Below are 17,740 nucleotides of genomic sequence, written 5' to 3' on the forward strand. Positions count from 1 at the left end.
AATTAACTACATACACTATGAACTCTTTTCATTGTTTATTGAAAATGTCTGTATCAAATAATTTCTCTTATGTATGCTTATTATGTTTTTTTCCAATATTATTTTTCTGATAAAATGTATTTCATTGTATGTATACATTGTAACCTGCTGTTACTGTTAACACAAAATTGTAAAACTGTGGAGCCTTTCTCTCCAGGCCCCTGCTGAAAAAGGGCTACTTAGCACAGTCGGACTAACTCGGTCAACAAATGTAAAATAAATAAATGGTCATTGTCCAGTGATCAGGCAAATTCATGTATGGAAACTAAAGCTGGACTAACCAGGAGGTAGCATGGCATATTGGTTAGACTATGAAATTACTGCTTTTGATTTTGGAGAAAGAATCTAGGATCTGCTCCATAGTGATTTGGGGTAAAGGAAGTTTAGCAATTCAAGGGTAGGAACATGTTGATTGACAGTGGTAAACTTGGAAATACATTTGTGACCTAGAACTTAGGCTATGGTTTTAGGTTCAGAACAGATAGTGCTGTTTAACTGGAGCTTGGAATACTGTTAGGTGTTACTCATAATGCTTCTGCTATACTCAAAAAAGCCTTATTGTTAACCTCAAAGTAGGCGGTTACTTTTAGTTCACGTAAAGAAACTACAAAACTGCCAAAGTAGATGGAAAAACAATAAAAAACAACAGAGCCACGATCTAAAGCTATCAAAACTTTACAGATGTAATGTTTTGATAGCTCCAGATCGTGGCTCCATTGCTTTTAATTACTTTTAGTTCACATTCTTGTTTATTCTCCTTAAAGTTCTTTGCCTTGTGTAAGTACCTTCCCATAGTGGGAAGTATGAAATCATTTTATATGACTCCAGTACTTTTTTTCAATTTTCTGAAGAGTTCATTTATTTGGAAGTTCCACTACAGGAGTTTTACTTTTTGAATTCCCAAGTATTCTTATGCTGAATGGGGAAGGAGTTCAGTACATTTCAGTTTATATTGGTGTAGATGTCAGTGGTATAGGTAATGGGCTTAAAGACTAGGTTAGCAGAAGGAGGCTGTTTTTTTTTCTTCAGGTGCTTGGACAGGCTGTATTTGAAGTAATCAATTAATATGGTATGATTACTAAGATGGCTGAGATGTTTTCTAAGGCATGTGATGTTTACTGGACAGGATGACTGAGTTATTTTTTATGGAAGATGATGTTTTTGCCATGGACAGCTCCTCTCCTTTGAACCTGATACATGACAATATCAAAATGTTAAGAATGCTCATAGATCATACCACTAACATTTAGCCATTTTCTGCTGCATTGAGAAGTTTCTCCTTTCCTCAGTAATTTAATTTAATATATAAAAGCAAGGTTGGCGTGATATGAAGTTGCAACACAGTCTGCACAGGATGGCTCCCCTCATCCACAAAAATGTTCTGCTTTGCATAGATACTTTTTAGTTGTCCTCACAGTCTGTTGTGCTCAAGTAACTGGCATACAAATTATTGTGGTTCAGCTATTTACAGGACGATTGGATTTTGTCAGAAATTGCACTTCCTTAGCTGCCCTGTGGCAGACAGCCTGAGCTGAATAGACTCCAGTGTGGGAGTGTCATTGAAAACACCAGAACAGAGAGCACACAAGAGTAAAATTCCACAATTTCCCTTAACAGCACAACAGGAATATGCTACCTTTCTTGGGACTGGACTATATGTCTCTGTACACCCCAAATGTTGTTGTGTCTTTTGGCTTATCCCGGTTAGGGGTCGCCACAGTGGAACTCCGGTCCGCTAATGTTTGGTAGTGGATTTTTAAGTACCGAGTTACTAGCCCTGACACACAACCTTCAATGAAAGCATGCCCACTCATGCATGCCTCCACACAGAAGACGCTCTAGCTGAGAATTGAACGTGACAACGTTCTGCTGTGAGGCGACAACACTACCACAGCACCACTACCACGGGTTCTGTACACCCCAAATGCAATCCCTTATTATACACTTCAGAACAATGTGCTCCAGTTTAAGACTGCTGACTCACTCACACTCAAAATAAATTCAAATCTCACACACTCAAAAACTTATGGGAAACCTAACACAGATTTTCAGCTGTGTCCTCTCCCCAGTACAAATGGTAAATGCTGCATCCAGAGTCATACAGGTCTATATGCCCTTCAAAGGGTGATCAATTATTAAAAATTAAATATCAAAATAAATGATGGCAATGACCAGAAGTAGCCAGGCATTCGAGGTGATCTTAGGAGCATCAAACAGGTATAAGCACTCTCGAATCTCTAAAAAAATACACTGAATCTCCAGCCACAATGCAAAGTTATGAAAAACATTTAAAAATAAGTAAAATGATTAAAATAATGTAAATCAATAATTTTCAATAACCACCAAATTCAATCACCAGAAATCTAAAATTAAACTGTAGAACAGAAGTCCATCATTTTAGAAAAATTCTATCTAAATAGCTAAGCTTTCCTAACCTAACTAGAGAATACTGTCCCTGATCTAATCTAAAATATAACAGCAAGGCAAAGGGAGGGGTATCCACTGCACAGTACTGTAACTGACTGTAACTCTTAACTAACTGCCCTTCAGCTGACTTTAGCCATCTCTTTTATAGTGCAGTTTAACAGTCTCAACAGTCTTATTTTAACAATAACAATTAGCCTGATACCTGACAACGTGATACATGACAATATCAAAATGTTAAGAAATCTCATAGATCATACCACTAACACTTAATCACTTTCTGCTGCATTGGGAAGTGATTAGGCATCGACCAGACATTGCATATTATCTTTCAGTTTAGCAAGTTGTGTGCCCAGAAAGAAATATGGGTTTCAGTAGGAAGACCCTCAAACTCACCCTAATGACCTTCTAAACAATGACCATTCCAGCCAAAACTTACCCTGGATATGAGGAAGAAATGTGCCAATTGGCAGGGAGGAGGCTGGGGCTCAATAAACACTGGGACCAAAGAGGTTTTAAATCAACAATACTGTACTGCAAGTAAAATGGAGCTTTCCATATTGAATTTAATTCAGAATAAGCAATAAGCATAAAGATTAATGTATACTTGGTGTTCATTTGACAAAGATATTACTGCTTCTACATTACCTGATATACTTTCTGTGGTTTCTTCTTCACTGAGCAACAGGTATTGGCATATAGAACAATTTTCTCTTACCTTTATTGAAAGTTGGTGTCTTCCAGTTGCAACACATACCAAACTCAAGAAAATCGTAGGGACAGTTTTCTTTACTGGTTTGGATGATACTGATTACAACTTTTTATTTGCATTTGTCTGACACTCAGCATTGGGTGCATAGTATAGTAATTTCATAATGTCTGCTAAATTCTAATGTTTACCATAGAAATAAGTAGGTTTGTATCTTATTAAATTTTCTAAGAAGAAAGGTGATAAGTCACTGTTGGACTGCTATCCCATGGTGTAGCTGTCATAAGTGTTTAATATAAATTACTGAGTCATACTTTCTTTTATAAACTGTTGCATTTTTACAAAATTATGATAATTTCAAAAGTTCAATGCTTATTTGGTAAATGCGCAATTCATTATTTTTTGTTGTGGGTCCAGAAATATGTTACTAAAACTGATCAGACAAATGAAGAAATGGTGTGAATGTATATCTAAATAAGGCTTATAATTCCATTCTGCATAAAGCAATATTGTTAAAGATGTGTGACTTGAATTTCCCTGGTTGCTTGATATCTTCATTGGTTGAGGTTTAAACTACTTCATATATGTTTCATATAGGTAATGGTCATATAGGTGTAGAAAGCTGTAATTTAAAGACCATTAGGTAAGGGTGCCCACTTTCCTGATTTTTGTTCTACATTTGTATAAATATGATAGTCTGTATTTTTGTTTTTATTTTTGTCTTTCTTTTCATTTAATATCATGATATAATTCCTTGAGTAATTTCTTTTTTCTTGTGTTGATGATTTAGTCTTGTTTCAGCTTTGTCCTCTTTAATGACATCAGTGTTTCATGCTGTATAAACTAAAGCATTAATGTTTGGTTTATCTATTACTTATCACAAAAAGTAGAAGATTAAGGACTCCTACAATCTTTATTTCATGTTTTATATTTGTGCAATCTATCATAGTCCAGGGGGTTGTTTTCATGGGACCACATGATAATATTATTTAGAGGAAATTATGTTAGGTCAAAATAAAGACTATTATTAAAAACTGACCATACTTCTATATGTCATTTAGTAAAGAAATAATTAACGGCTGCAATGTATTTCACTAAGCCAAGCTATTTCTATAGCAGCTTTGGAGCTCTTTCATAATGACTGAAGACAGGATTATCAGAATTATATTTTGAAGTTGATTTTTGTTAGAAGGTGAGTCTAATAAAGGGAGGTGAATTATAACAGGTGCAAAAATATGGTAGTACAGACATAATAGCCATTGTTATTATTATTATTATTATTATTATTATTATTATTATTATGGAATATGTTCTCTTTTACATGTTACAGCATCAAAAATATTCATTTGCAATAAATGGAGACATTCCAAAAGTTGGAAATGCATTCACATTCAGAGAAATGTTTTGAACTATATTAGGAATATTTTAAAAGGGAAATTTTCATATGATGTCATAAGTATTGATTGAAAACAAGTGTATGTATTTATATTGAATGAACTTAACCTGTTAGCAGGAAGCCAGAAATAACTATTTATTGTATTGCTGTTATCCATTGCTGAGTCCTATAATTAGATTTGATGTGGCTTTTGCTTGATACGCGTGAAATGAAAGCAACAAACAGAACAATATTTTGCCCATTTAACTTGTTCTTTGGTAGAAAAATCTTGCTGATTATTTTTTCTAAATTCTTTCAAACATGTACTGCTTGGTTAGTGTTGGAAATGCATTGTTCTTTCCCAATTAGAATGAAGAAAAATGCCAAGTTATTCAAACTGGCAGTTACTTTCATGTAGAATTTTGTATTATCAGATTGATCAATTTCTTATCTGCATACTTTTGTGCATATGCCAAGAATGATGTTATTTTGATTTACATATATTTTTTATTTTTAGCACATTATTTCTGACATCTAACAACATTTACAAATATGTTTGATACTGTCTGTATAGTGAGGTTTGATTTGTAATTAAGATTTGTATACAATACAAAAAATATAAATCTTCCTCTTGATGCTGTTGAAGCACTGTTTGACAGCTGCATCACAAAATGTGTCTAAAAATTTAAATTAAGTGGAAATTTGTGCATATTTTATAATGGAGCTCTTTGTTTCTACTGAAAGTGATCTACTTCTGCCTTAGTTGTTTCCCCTAAAGTTATTATCAAAGCTCCAACAGAAAGCTTACAGGTTACTGTATTGGATAAAAATTAAGCTAACTTACCAGTTTCTCAACTGTTGGCAGTTTATGAGCTACAAGAATTGGAAACTCCTTTAATTTGCAGCCAATAGCTATGAGTACTGAGAATGAAAGTGAAGGTTCACCAGAGGATCTAGTGTTGAATATTGTTTTTCATTTGATGGTATTCTCTCCAGTGCAAAAGTGCCAGTCAGCAAAATGACTTATATCATTGTTTCACTGCAATCAAAATGGATTCCCCTGAAACTTCTGCTGTTACATCCTTTGTGAATGTGGCTAAAAATAAAGTGGCAGATTCTAAGATTTCTGAATCTGCTAGACCACTGGCAACAAACTCTGATTTGCCTACAGGATATAATGTGATAAAATGTTCCATAACATGCTCAGGGGGGATTCATGAAAGGCATACCTGATAATTTTTACCATGTGCATGTCACTGTATGATGCGCACATGGGCACGACATGTTTAAGATTTAGTATACTCAGCACAGCAGTGTGCATTCACATGCAAATATGAAAACTTCTGTGGCATGCAAATTACAGCAGAAGTAGCTGAATTTTATGCTAATAAAGCAAATCAACACAGTGGAGTGATTTAACAACCTCTAAAGTAACCGGGTCAACTCTGTGTTCATGCTGGCCATGTATTTGGAAACTTTCCGAATACAGCCACGGAAAGGAGTCTACATGGAAGCAAGAACAAGTAAAAGTTCTTAAATTTTGTATAGACCTGACTTCAAAATGTAAGGCCACACATACTATGACCTAATTACACAATATGGATGCTAGAATATCACATTTACAAAATAAAAAAAACATCTGTAAGGACCATGACATAAATGCACCTTTGCTGCCCACCCCAAAAGAAAATGTAAATATACATAATGCAGGCTGCTACAATGTTTAAACATCATGAAATAGAGTATTATATTGTACTGTAAGCATATGTAGTAGGTAGCAGATATACGGACAAAGGAATGGACTCCCTTGCATGTACAACATTGTGCTCTCGTGCAGTTTATCCACTGACACGGCTATTAACCATGTAGATTCCAGGCTGTCAGCATGGTGAAGATGCAAATTAGGTAGAAACATATTGGTACTGCTGAATCCCAAAAAACAGAAACCCTGTAGGGATATTTACTCCATGCAGGCACTTCCACAGTGTTTCTGTTTTCATTGGACATCAACAATAAGTGATGACATCAGGGATATATGTTAGGTTACACTTTCAAAGTTGCACGGGTTGGTCTGTGGAAGGTAAAGGTGTATGTAAGCTATGTACAAATCACAGGTTATATGTCATCCTCAGAATTTTGTTGTAAAATGTGTCTTCTCTGTTCATTTCAAATAATTTTCATACTTTTTTAATGTTTTCATTTTTGTGACACAATGGAGGAATGATTGAATCGCAGCTTTTGCTGTGCTTGTCTTAACAAATGATCCTGTGCCATCACATGTATGTGTAAGGCTAAAGTGCAGAACATCCTGGGTTTGAGTAAAAGGTGGGCAAGCTTTCCGTTTTATAATGATTGTTTGTGCGATATCATAGGAACAGAGGAAAGTCATTACAATTTTGCCATGCTTGCTTTATTTATGAAAAACTGTGCAGGAGTGGGCAGGGGTGCATAAAGGTGTGCCTTGCGCAATAATGAGCAAGCAGCAGTTCTGTGTAATATATGCTAATTACGGTATAAGCAGGCGAAAGCCATTTTCAAGAACAACTCAAATATGGTACAGCTATTCTACAGCTAAATAGCATCTGTGTAACCTCCATTCTTGTTTTCCTAAATACTTCAATACCATTGGAGTACAGACACGGATATTTTATCTGACACAATGCTAGTGGCTGCTGCAGGTGTTCTACATCTGCATGCACTAGAGGATGAGGTCAGTGCTGCTGGTGCTGATGACAATAGACCTAGGCCAAAAAGGAGAAGAGTGTTCAGGCCCGGTGTAACTTATCAGATGCTACATGACCTGGAGATTGCAGAGCAATACAAGCTAGACAGGGACACCTTATGAGAACTCTGTGAGCTGTGCCACCCTCAACTCAGAGCCAGAACCAATGGGCATCCCTTAGAATACTAGCTACAGGTACTTTTCAAAGATCAGCTGGGGACATGAGGGGTGTGTTACAAAGCATCAGCATTCAGGATCCTCCACCAATTCCTGGATGCTATGCTCATACATGCCAGTGAGCACATATGTTTCCCCCATAGTTCTGAGGAGATGGCTAGCAAAATGCAGCAGTTCTCCCCTGTAGTGCACTACCCTGACGTACTGGGTGCCACAGATGGCACTCATGTACACATCAAGGCACCATCTTGTGAACAGGGTAGAATCTACATTAACCACAGGGGATACCACTCCATCAACTGCCAAGTCATTTGCAATACCTAAGGAAAAATCTTGTGTGTGTTGGCAAATCTGGCAATTATCATGAATCCCATATCTGGCACACATCACAGCTGTATCAGATGTTTGCTAGAGGGGACATCCCACAGGGCCATTTACTCTGGGATGCTGGCTATGCACTCGAACCCTGGATGATGACACCCATCAGAAGTGCACACACATCCACGGAATAACACAATAATGAGGCAAACACACAAACCAGAAGCATCACAGAGTGTGTGTTTAGGCTGTTGAAGTCATGTTTCCAGTGTTTAGATACATCTGGTGGAGCCCTGCAATATAATCCACAGACATGTGTACAAGTCTTCACAGTATGTGTTATGCTACACAGTCTTGTCTTATGGAAACAGCTGCAGTAGGATCAGCTAAGGAAGAGACACACATCCCCACCAATGCCTAGGTCACCACAGCCAAAGTCAGAGGAGGGCTTAGAGGAGGTACCACCAGCTGCTGTGCCTGCAGGCAGACATTGGAGTGCACAGTATACTCTTGCTTTGGCTAAAAGGCAATGCATAGCACACTCACTGATCACCTAGGTGCCTAATACCTTTCTCCTACTTGCACACAAAGTAAAATTGATGCCAGGCAAATCACACAGCCTGAATCTCACCATGTACTTGCTTTGTACTCCTTGCATCAGCCCTTACCTCAAAATGTGTCCATTGCTGCATTTGCAAGGTAAGTCCTGAACCTAGAGTGTAGTTTTTTGAATGATATTATGGCATAACCCATTATTTAGTGGGTTGGAGCAGTAATTAAGTGAATAGTAATGTGGATTTGTGCAAAAAATGCTTAAACATGTGACAGCAGGGAGTCCTTTACTTTACTCATATTTGTCCATTCATAAGTACTAGGCCTCAGGGGTGAAAAATTCACACAGTCCTACCTCTGAAGTATACCGATGCTCACTACATGGCCTTATTTTTGCACCATACCTTTGTACTAGAAAATCTGTAAACAGAGAAGTTAGACATTGCTGATACACATTGCAGTTTCTGACTTCACAATCCTTCCCAAGATCAAACAATAGGCATGAAGCCGAATAAGAAGAGTAACATGATTATCATATTCTTGTTTGTGCCATAGCAGCATCAGCTTTGCTTACCCACAAAAGTACAGGATATGCTTGTGTGTAACATAACAGTACATGAGCTCCCCCCACCCAAGAGCAGTGTAGCCTTACTTGTGCCTTAACAGTAATTCGGCAATGGTCATACTAAATGAAAAAGGGGAACACACATTATGGATCTGGTCCTCAACATGTCAAACAGATGCTCTGCTGCAACTGTCAGACCCTCATTAGTTAAAACTGATCACAAATCAGTCACATTCATGCTAACACTAAACAGCAGAACTCACAAAGTGTGAAATCAGACTAACAAACTTCACCAAGGCAAACAATAACCTCCTAGGTGAAGGTATAAATGCTTTCCAAGCTCCAGCCCAAGCCGGAAGTGGTAACTATGCTGAAGCTTACACCAAAGCCCTGTACAATCACTTGCATAACTGTATAAACTCAGCCGTACAAGGAAGAATAAAAGCCAGCGCCCCAAGAAAAAACAAGCTGCCATGGTGCACATCCAGCATCAACAAACTTTACAGTAAATTCAAAATGTTGCTGTCCAAGAAAACAAACGGCAAGGCCCCAACAATGGAAAAACACCCTCCTCAGCCTCAACAGGAAAATAAGACAACTTGTCAAATCCTCCAAGGGCTCATCTGAGAGAAACTTAGCAAGTACAGCCAAGGATAACGATAAGGCCTTTTACCACTATGTATGTAACCTAAACGGTAGGACCGAATCATGTGCAGAACTAGTGACCCATGGTATCACACACACTGACCCCACAGAAATAGAAAACTTACTAGTGGATAGGTCTGACAAAAAATTTCACTCTCTTATCCCCTCCTAACTTACAAAAAAACTTCCCCCAACCCCCAGCCTATATATCTGAAGACCGAGTCCTCAAAACCTTGTCCAAGGCAAAAAACACAGCCTCTATGGGACCAGATGACATCCTAGGCTGTCTTCTAAACAGGCAAAAACATAAACTAGCATCACCACTAAGTACCTTTTTCAATCATAGGCTAACCACAGGCTTTGGTCCTGTGGAATGGAGAACAGCAACAGCTATTCCCCTCCACAAAGGTGACGTAGCAACAAACCTGAGGAATTACAGACCCAAAAGCCTGACCAGCCTCATCTGTAAGCCATGGAATGTATTATTATGGACCTCATAAATAAAGACATAGGTGACTTTCAAACCCTGGATCCTACCAAAGGCAGATTGTGCCTGTTAAATCTGGTGGATTTCTTTGAAAATGTGACCAAGGCCATTGACGAGGGCAAATCTGTGCATACATCATACCTTAACCTGGCAAAGGCTTTTGACACAATCCCACATTCAGGCATTATGAATAAACTTAGCAAACTGAATGTAAACCCCATTGTTGTAAGATGAGCTGCCAATTGGGTCACTAACCAGACGCACACTATCACAGTTGGTGACTCTACATTGACCAGCAAACATGTTACCAGTGGATTGCCACAGTGGGCAGAGCTGGGCCCCCTACTGATTGGTATATACTTCTCAGAAGTGCAGGTCAAAACTAAGGGGTTGTAGCTGGCCAAGTTTGGAGATGATTGCAAACTAGGTGCAATCATTGAATCACCAAAATGATGTCAGTATATGCCAGGATGGTCTCCTGCAGACCACCAACTAATGCATTAGTCATGGTCTCAAACTGAATGCAGAGAAATGCATCATCATTCCCTTTGGCACAAACAATGTCCCCTTATGCTGTCAAATCAGCAACAGTACCCTAAGTACCCATGAAGTAGTAAGGGACCTGGGATCACAAGTTGTCTGCGACCTTAACTTCAACCATCATGTGTCTATTGTAGTAAGGAATGCTTTCTATATAGCTCACTTGATTAGTAAAGGCATCACCTAGACAGCAAAAGAAGTTATAAGCCCCTGTACTCGGCACTTACCATCCCATAATTGAGTATAATGCCCTGCTTGGCATGTAATGTAGTAAGCACCTGCAGCAATTAGAGAGACCTCAGAGGTTTCTGATAAAGAAGATCAAGGGGCTCCAACATGTGCCTTACACAGACTGACTAAAGTCCCTGTCACTGTACTCCACATCATATAGACTTCTTAGGGTAAACTTATGCCTGGCCTACAGAGCAATCCAAAACACAAACCTAATAAACTTGCTGTATATCCATAAATCAAATGGGACTAGGGATACCCATTCCAGGGACCTAAATATGGCCTGCAACTTAAATAGGACATGCAGAAGGGACAGATTTATCTCCCAGCAACTGCCACATGTTTGGAACAGGCTACCAGCTCATGTGAAACAGAGCACCTCTATGACACTGTTCAAGAAGAACTTGGAAGAGTGGATGAGGCCCCATAAATTCTCACCGGGGATAGAGCCCACAATCCTCCTGGACATGGGCAGTCATCACTAAATGCAATCTGGGGTATTGACTAGCATTTCTATGGTATTACATTGTCATGGAACGACTAGACTTAAAATGACCTCTGGGTTGATAGCCTAGTGATCTCCTATGATCTTATGATTCCATGGCTCTTTGTACCATCCCACCTGGCCTTCAGCTGCTGGCAAATGCATATCATATAACTCCAAATTAATGTCCGTGCACATTTTAAGGCCATGGATATTGACGGCCTTACACACTTGAATGTCTGACAGTACTGCTCAAACAACTGATGAAGTACCAAGAAACACAGACAAGTAAGACAAATCAGTATATTTGACAACAGAATCCTAACAGGTTATGTGATCAGCAAGTACACTATGCCCAAATGTAATAAAGAGACATAGAAGTACAAGTTATAGCTGAGGAACCCATAGCAGTGTACATTCTGATATATTTATTTGTGTGAACAATTACTTCAGCTCCTTGGTGCAAAGCTGTTTGTGTGGTAAAGAGAGCTAAGGCATCCATCCTGTTTGCTGAATATGCAGTGTTGTGAGACATCAAATCCTGAACTATGTAGAAATATCGGATGTGTAGTATCATTTTTAGTGTGTATGTCATACCTTGCTTTGGCTAAGTTCATGTATGTCTCCCTTTCCATTTGTTTTCCTCCTCTTTTCCACCACTGTTTTTGTGATGCACCACATAGCACAAAAATGGCACTGCAGGTTTGGCTGTGATTACATGGCTTGTGTAAATCATGGCAAAGCTAATACTGGACCCCCAAGGAAGCAGACAAGCAGACATAGAAACTGGATACATTCAATAAATGTTTTTAGTCAGCACTTAAACCTAGAGTGGAGTAACTTGTCACGTATGAGCAATGTGGCTCACCTTTGCACACTGCTTACCTATGCACAAACACCTGTATCTCGCATGCTCGTACACTTAGTTAACTATAGCACAAATCTGCTGTCAAATGAAACCTTTCAGCTGTATAGATATTTGTAGAAAGTCTTGACTTTGCCATCACAGTTTTGCCCTGATCCTCATAAACATTTTGTTTTCTGGCAACTAATTTGAAAATGACTATTTAAACCAGAAAACAATGACAGACATTTGAATTTCAAAACTCCTACCCTTTAGACAATTCACATTAATGCAAAACATGTTAGTCTGTCAGCTGTATAAGTTTGTAAGAGCAGTATGTAAAATGTATCCCTATGTTTGGTCCTTTTTCAACCCAATATGTATGGTTTTGTTCAGATTCCCTGCTATAACAGGTTGAAAGGTACAGCTCAATGTGCCATGGAAATGTATATATGATGCTGAATGATTTCAGTCCATGTGGTGGCCACATAGCCACAGGCATTATAACTCTGGTTTTTCAGTTCATATTTTTCCCCTCATATATCAACCATACGACAAAGTGTAATTTATGTTGTGTGCTCCCTCATGGACATTGCTAGTTTTTGGTGCTCACAACTATACTCTGCTAAACTCAAACATCCAAATATGCTCAGTAAGGGTACTTCTGTTGTTATACAGCTAGGCTTCTAAGCAGCCTACTGCTATTAGGCTATTAGCCTCAAATGATGCTATGAACCTATGTGCCTACAGTCAGCAGACTAGAAGTGCTATCCTGCAGTTACGTCTCCAGTGGCATGGCATGCTATTTTTTGGATAGCTTCTTCTCTCTAAACAGTCATTCCATAATGGTCTCCCAAGCTGTTGTCTCCCACAGGGCCTGCTGATGTCATCTACTATAAGTTCACCTGCACTCCTACATAAGTCAATGTTCCATACTTTTTGCACTTAGATAAGGGCTCTAATCTCACTGTAGTCAACTGGGTGTGTTTGACTTTAGGCAGCAGAGTATAAATGGTATCCCACAGTTAGCTCTCCAATGCTATGGATGGCAATTTTTTGATAGCTGCTCATCCCTACACAGTCATCCCATACTGTCCTCCCAAGCTGTTGCCCCCCACAGGGCCTGCTAATGTCATCTACTATAAATCTACCTCCACTCCTGTATAATTCAGACATTTTCCGTGGCACATGCATTAAGTACTGTGTTCAATAGTCTATGTATTTAAATAGATAGGGGCTTTAGTCTCACTGCAGTCAGCTGGGTGTGTGTGTGTGACTCTAGGCAGCAGAGTATAAGTAGAATTCCACAGTTACCTTTCCAATTGTATGGCTGGCCATTTTTTAATAGCTACTCATCCCATACTGGCCTCCCAAGCTGTTGTCCCCTACAGGGCCTGCTGATGTCTTCTACTATACGTCCACCTGCACTCCTGGCTAAGTCAGACTTGTTCCATGGTGCATGTGTTAAGTTCTGTAATCTGTGTACTTAGCTTTGCAGGGGTTCTAATCTCACCTCAGTCAACTGTGTGTGTGTGTGTGTGTGTGTGTATGTTTGTGTGTGTGTGTGTGTGTGTGTGTGTGTGTGTGTGTGTGTGTGTGTGTGTGTGTGTGTGTGTGTGTGTGTGTGTGTGTGTGCGCGAGCGCGTGTGCATGCAAGTCAGCTGTAACTTGACTTTACAGAGATCATTTTACACTAGAATGTGGGACACTGTTATTCCCATATGCTCAGCGGAGAATGCTGATGTCATCAGCTGTATCAGAGTACTGTATATCATGTATCTCACTAAGGCATGATCTGACTGTAGCCTAGATGTCTGGCAGACATCACAGCATGTGATACCAGCAGATTAAAGTGACGTGTTTTAATCTGTACACATACATCATGACATGGTTTGTAGGCTCTGTATTAGCTTGATGAGAAAAACCTGTGATTTGTCCTGCAGATGCATATTTCTGGTGAGCTACATGCAACAGAGAACATTATACTGTACTGTTCTGAGGAGATTACACTACAGTGCTGTAATGCAATCCAGAGATCAGAATGCGATGGCATGACTTATGAAGTGCACCATATGTTTGTACTGGATAATCATTAAAAAGAACAGTTAGAAAGTAATGAGACAACTTGCAGTTGTTGACTTCACAGCCCTTAAAAGAGAATACACTATAAAGTAGTACAATGATGATGCTATCCATTGTACAACTTGGAAAGGCAAATATAATTCACAGGAACAATTAACATTTAAACAACACAGATGTAGATATACTAAGCAATAATGTAGCTAAGCATCCTGTGTGTCAGACATAAAGGTTTAGTTTCCCTGAATCCAAAAGAGAGAAATCAGAGATATGGCACTGTTATCATTACTTGCACAGGGTGTTGTGGGGGGGTGGTTGTTGAGTGTGCATGCGTGTAAGAACAGGGATGCAAGCAGCAGGCTGGACCATGTACTGTTGTGTGTGTACCTGTAGTAGTACTCCATGTGAAAGTGGTGTGTGACAGTGTGCATGAACATAGCCAAGCTCAGTACTACATCTTGGTATGTTGGACAGGTGTGAGCTGTGCAATGTAGAGTTGTCAGTTCATCGTTGTCACACCAGACCACTAGACCTGGTTCTGCCAGGAGATGCCCTGACACATCCACACCCAAAATCACATGCAGAGCTACTACTTGACTGTTGTCTGTTGGATGTACTCCACAGGACTTCACAGGAATGCCCAGGGCCATGACCCCATGGCCTGCCCATGGCTTGCTACATCTGAGTGTGGGCAGCGCACTCCCTGATGGTACAAGGGAAGTACAATCACTGAGGGAGTGTGATAGGGCACAGCCACGTTGGCTAGCAACAGATGGTTGGACTGACCTACGCCCACATGTACAACATTCCCCTCCCAACAGACTTGTCATCACAAACACTGTACAGTCCATGATATACACCCCTCATTCTATCACAGACACTCCATGTTCCAACATGTCATTCAATTGATCTACTGAATTGGCTACATGGTGCAGGCAGTCACGGATGTCAGGCTGTGCTACATCTAGAACCCTGAGCATTTGTCTGGAACACCTTTCAGAACATGCCTCCATGGTGGCCCTAAGCATTCATTGAGTGACACAGGAAGACACATCTGCACCAGGTGGAGGAGGGACAGTAGGCCTCCTGAGAGCAACCCTAATCAACCCTCCTTTGTTACACTTTGCCAACAGATTCAACAGGCACTGAAGCTGCAGTAGCTTCACTCCCCTGATCAATGTCCTTGTCCTCAACCTGTCCCGTATCTCTAACCTCAGTGGACTGGGTATGCATAGGCTTACTGGCTGTGTTTGGGAAAATAGAGGGGGTCACTGGATGTCAATCTTTGTGCCAGATTCAAAATCTGCACCACCCCCCCAACTGTGCCTCAGTTTGGCCACAATCATCATCAGTGTCTGTGGAGACACTGACATCAGATGTCAGAGTGCCCTCACTCCCACTGTCACACTCACCTGTGATAAAAAGAGAGAAACACATGAATACATTGATGTCTGCACTACTATGCTGCAATATATGCTAAAATAGTACACACATTCTTCCCACAATATTTACTTCCCTGGACCCCTGTCTACCAGGGTGACTGACGTGATCCCCAGGGTAAATTTCCTATCTCCTATCCAGTCGTCAAGTTCCTTTTGAAGAGGGCCAAGGAGGCACTCTGCTTGATATGTATGGGCAGTCTATTCCAGAGTATGGGGAGTCTCTGGGTCAGGAACCTATCCCTCCAGCATGTTTTGTTCATTTTGATGACAAGGTTTAGGTCCCTGGTGCATATGGCTCTGATGGATTGGGATTTCTTTAAGTGTAGCATGTCCAACAGTTCTGGGTTTGACATGGTCTTGTGTGTTAAGCAGAGATCACCTCTGAGTAAATGATATGTGGCAGAGTATAGCTGGAGTTTTTTTAGTCGGTCAGCATAGGGCATCTACTTTAGGCCTGTGATTCTTTTAGTGAGGTGTTTCTGTGGCCTTTCCAGTTGATGCAGATGTCTTGTGAGGTACATACCAGACAGTGCATTGTACTCTATGATAGATCTAATGAGGGATGAGTACAGTGGGACAATGACCTCCTTTGTTCTGGATGAAAAGCCCTTAGTGATGAGGTGTGCCAGATAGAAGGATTTCCTGATTGTTGTGCTGATGTGGTTATCAAAGGTGAGACCACTGTCCACCTGTGCCCCTAAGTCTCTTATCACACTTTTGTTGTTTAGTGTACTGCCACCTATGTGGTAATTCATGGGTACATGCTTTTTCCCAAAGGGGATAACTATACATTTCTTGGCATTGAGCTTGAGCCCATAGCTCTGACACCAAGTATCTGTTTCTGTAAGGCCATTTTATAGACTATCCACATCATTTGGGGATTCAATAATGTTTCCCAGTTTGCAGTCATCTGTGAACATTTAGCCAGAGTCCCTCACTGTTGGCCTGTACTTCAGAGAAGTAGATGCCAAACAAGAAGGGTCCCAGGACTAAACTCTGAGGTACTCCACTTGTCACTTGTCTGCTGCTGGATTTGGAGTTGGCTACTTTTACAGTGTGGGTTCTGTCAGTAAGCCAGTTGGCAACCCATCGAGTGATTTAGTTCCCAGTCAATATGCACACATATTGTAAGGTGAATCATGTAGACTGGCTTTCACAATGCATATCTCTGAATACTGGTTAGATAACTGCTGAATGGACAAGTAACGCAGGTTGGTAAAATTTAAAGCAGTAGTCCTATCAGGTTTTATGTTCACTAAGTACAGTATATCCAAATTTATTTCATATAATACATGCATAAATAACAGCTGATGGCTTGATATCAGTTAAAATACATTGTGGAAGAGTGTTGTGAGATGGATAATTTAAAGTTGTTTGCTGCCAAGCTCTCTGTGTGGCCAACAGGGACAAGGCACCCATTCTTTTATCTGAAGGTACATTGGAGTGAGATTGGAAATCCAGACTTCTGCAGACATACCTCCTGTGTAGTAACAAACTGTATTTCCCCTTTTTTCTTGCACCTTCTGTCTTGCTTTAATGGGTTAAGTGGGGGTGAATTTTGTGGTGCATTGTTTGCACAATGCACCGCTAAGCACAAACAAGTTTGGCTATGCTAATCAGATTTGCATGTAGCGCAGCATTGCACAAAATGGATGGCTGAACTACTCAGGTAGCAGACAGGACCCAGACAGCTGAAAATAGAAACCGGATGCTTTCTAGTAATGTAATTGGGTACTGCGTAAACCCGCTAAGTGCTATTATCCTGTGTTTAACAGTGAGAACTTCACAATAAATACTAATTTAGGGGATGTTATGTAACTTACTCTGTGGCAGTAGGTGTTACATCTATGTGTGAAGTCTAGATGGTCCTGGGTTCAAGTACAAACTGCACAGTCTTTGTTTTACTGTTGTAACATTGCAGTATTTAGCTAGGTACTGACACATAGAGAAAGTGTTTCCTAACTTTCATGTGGCTATAGCTGTTAGTGCAGGACTACCTTCCATATGGCCCAGGGTTCGAATACAACGTATGTCATTTAATTTTAATGCTGTATTGATTCACATTATAGTCGCTCTCACTTATAGCAGATGAGCTAGTGTAGCTTAT

Source organism: Protopterus annectens, chromosome 5.part1 (genome assembly GCF_019279795.1).
Source record: "Protopterus annectens isolate FY-2018-M chromosome 5.part1, PAN1.0, whole genome shotgun sequence".
Lineage (NCBI taxonomy): Eukaryota > Metazoa > Chordata > Ceratodontiformes > Protopteridae > Protopterus > Protopterus annectens.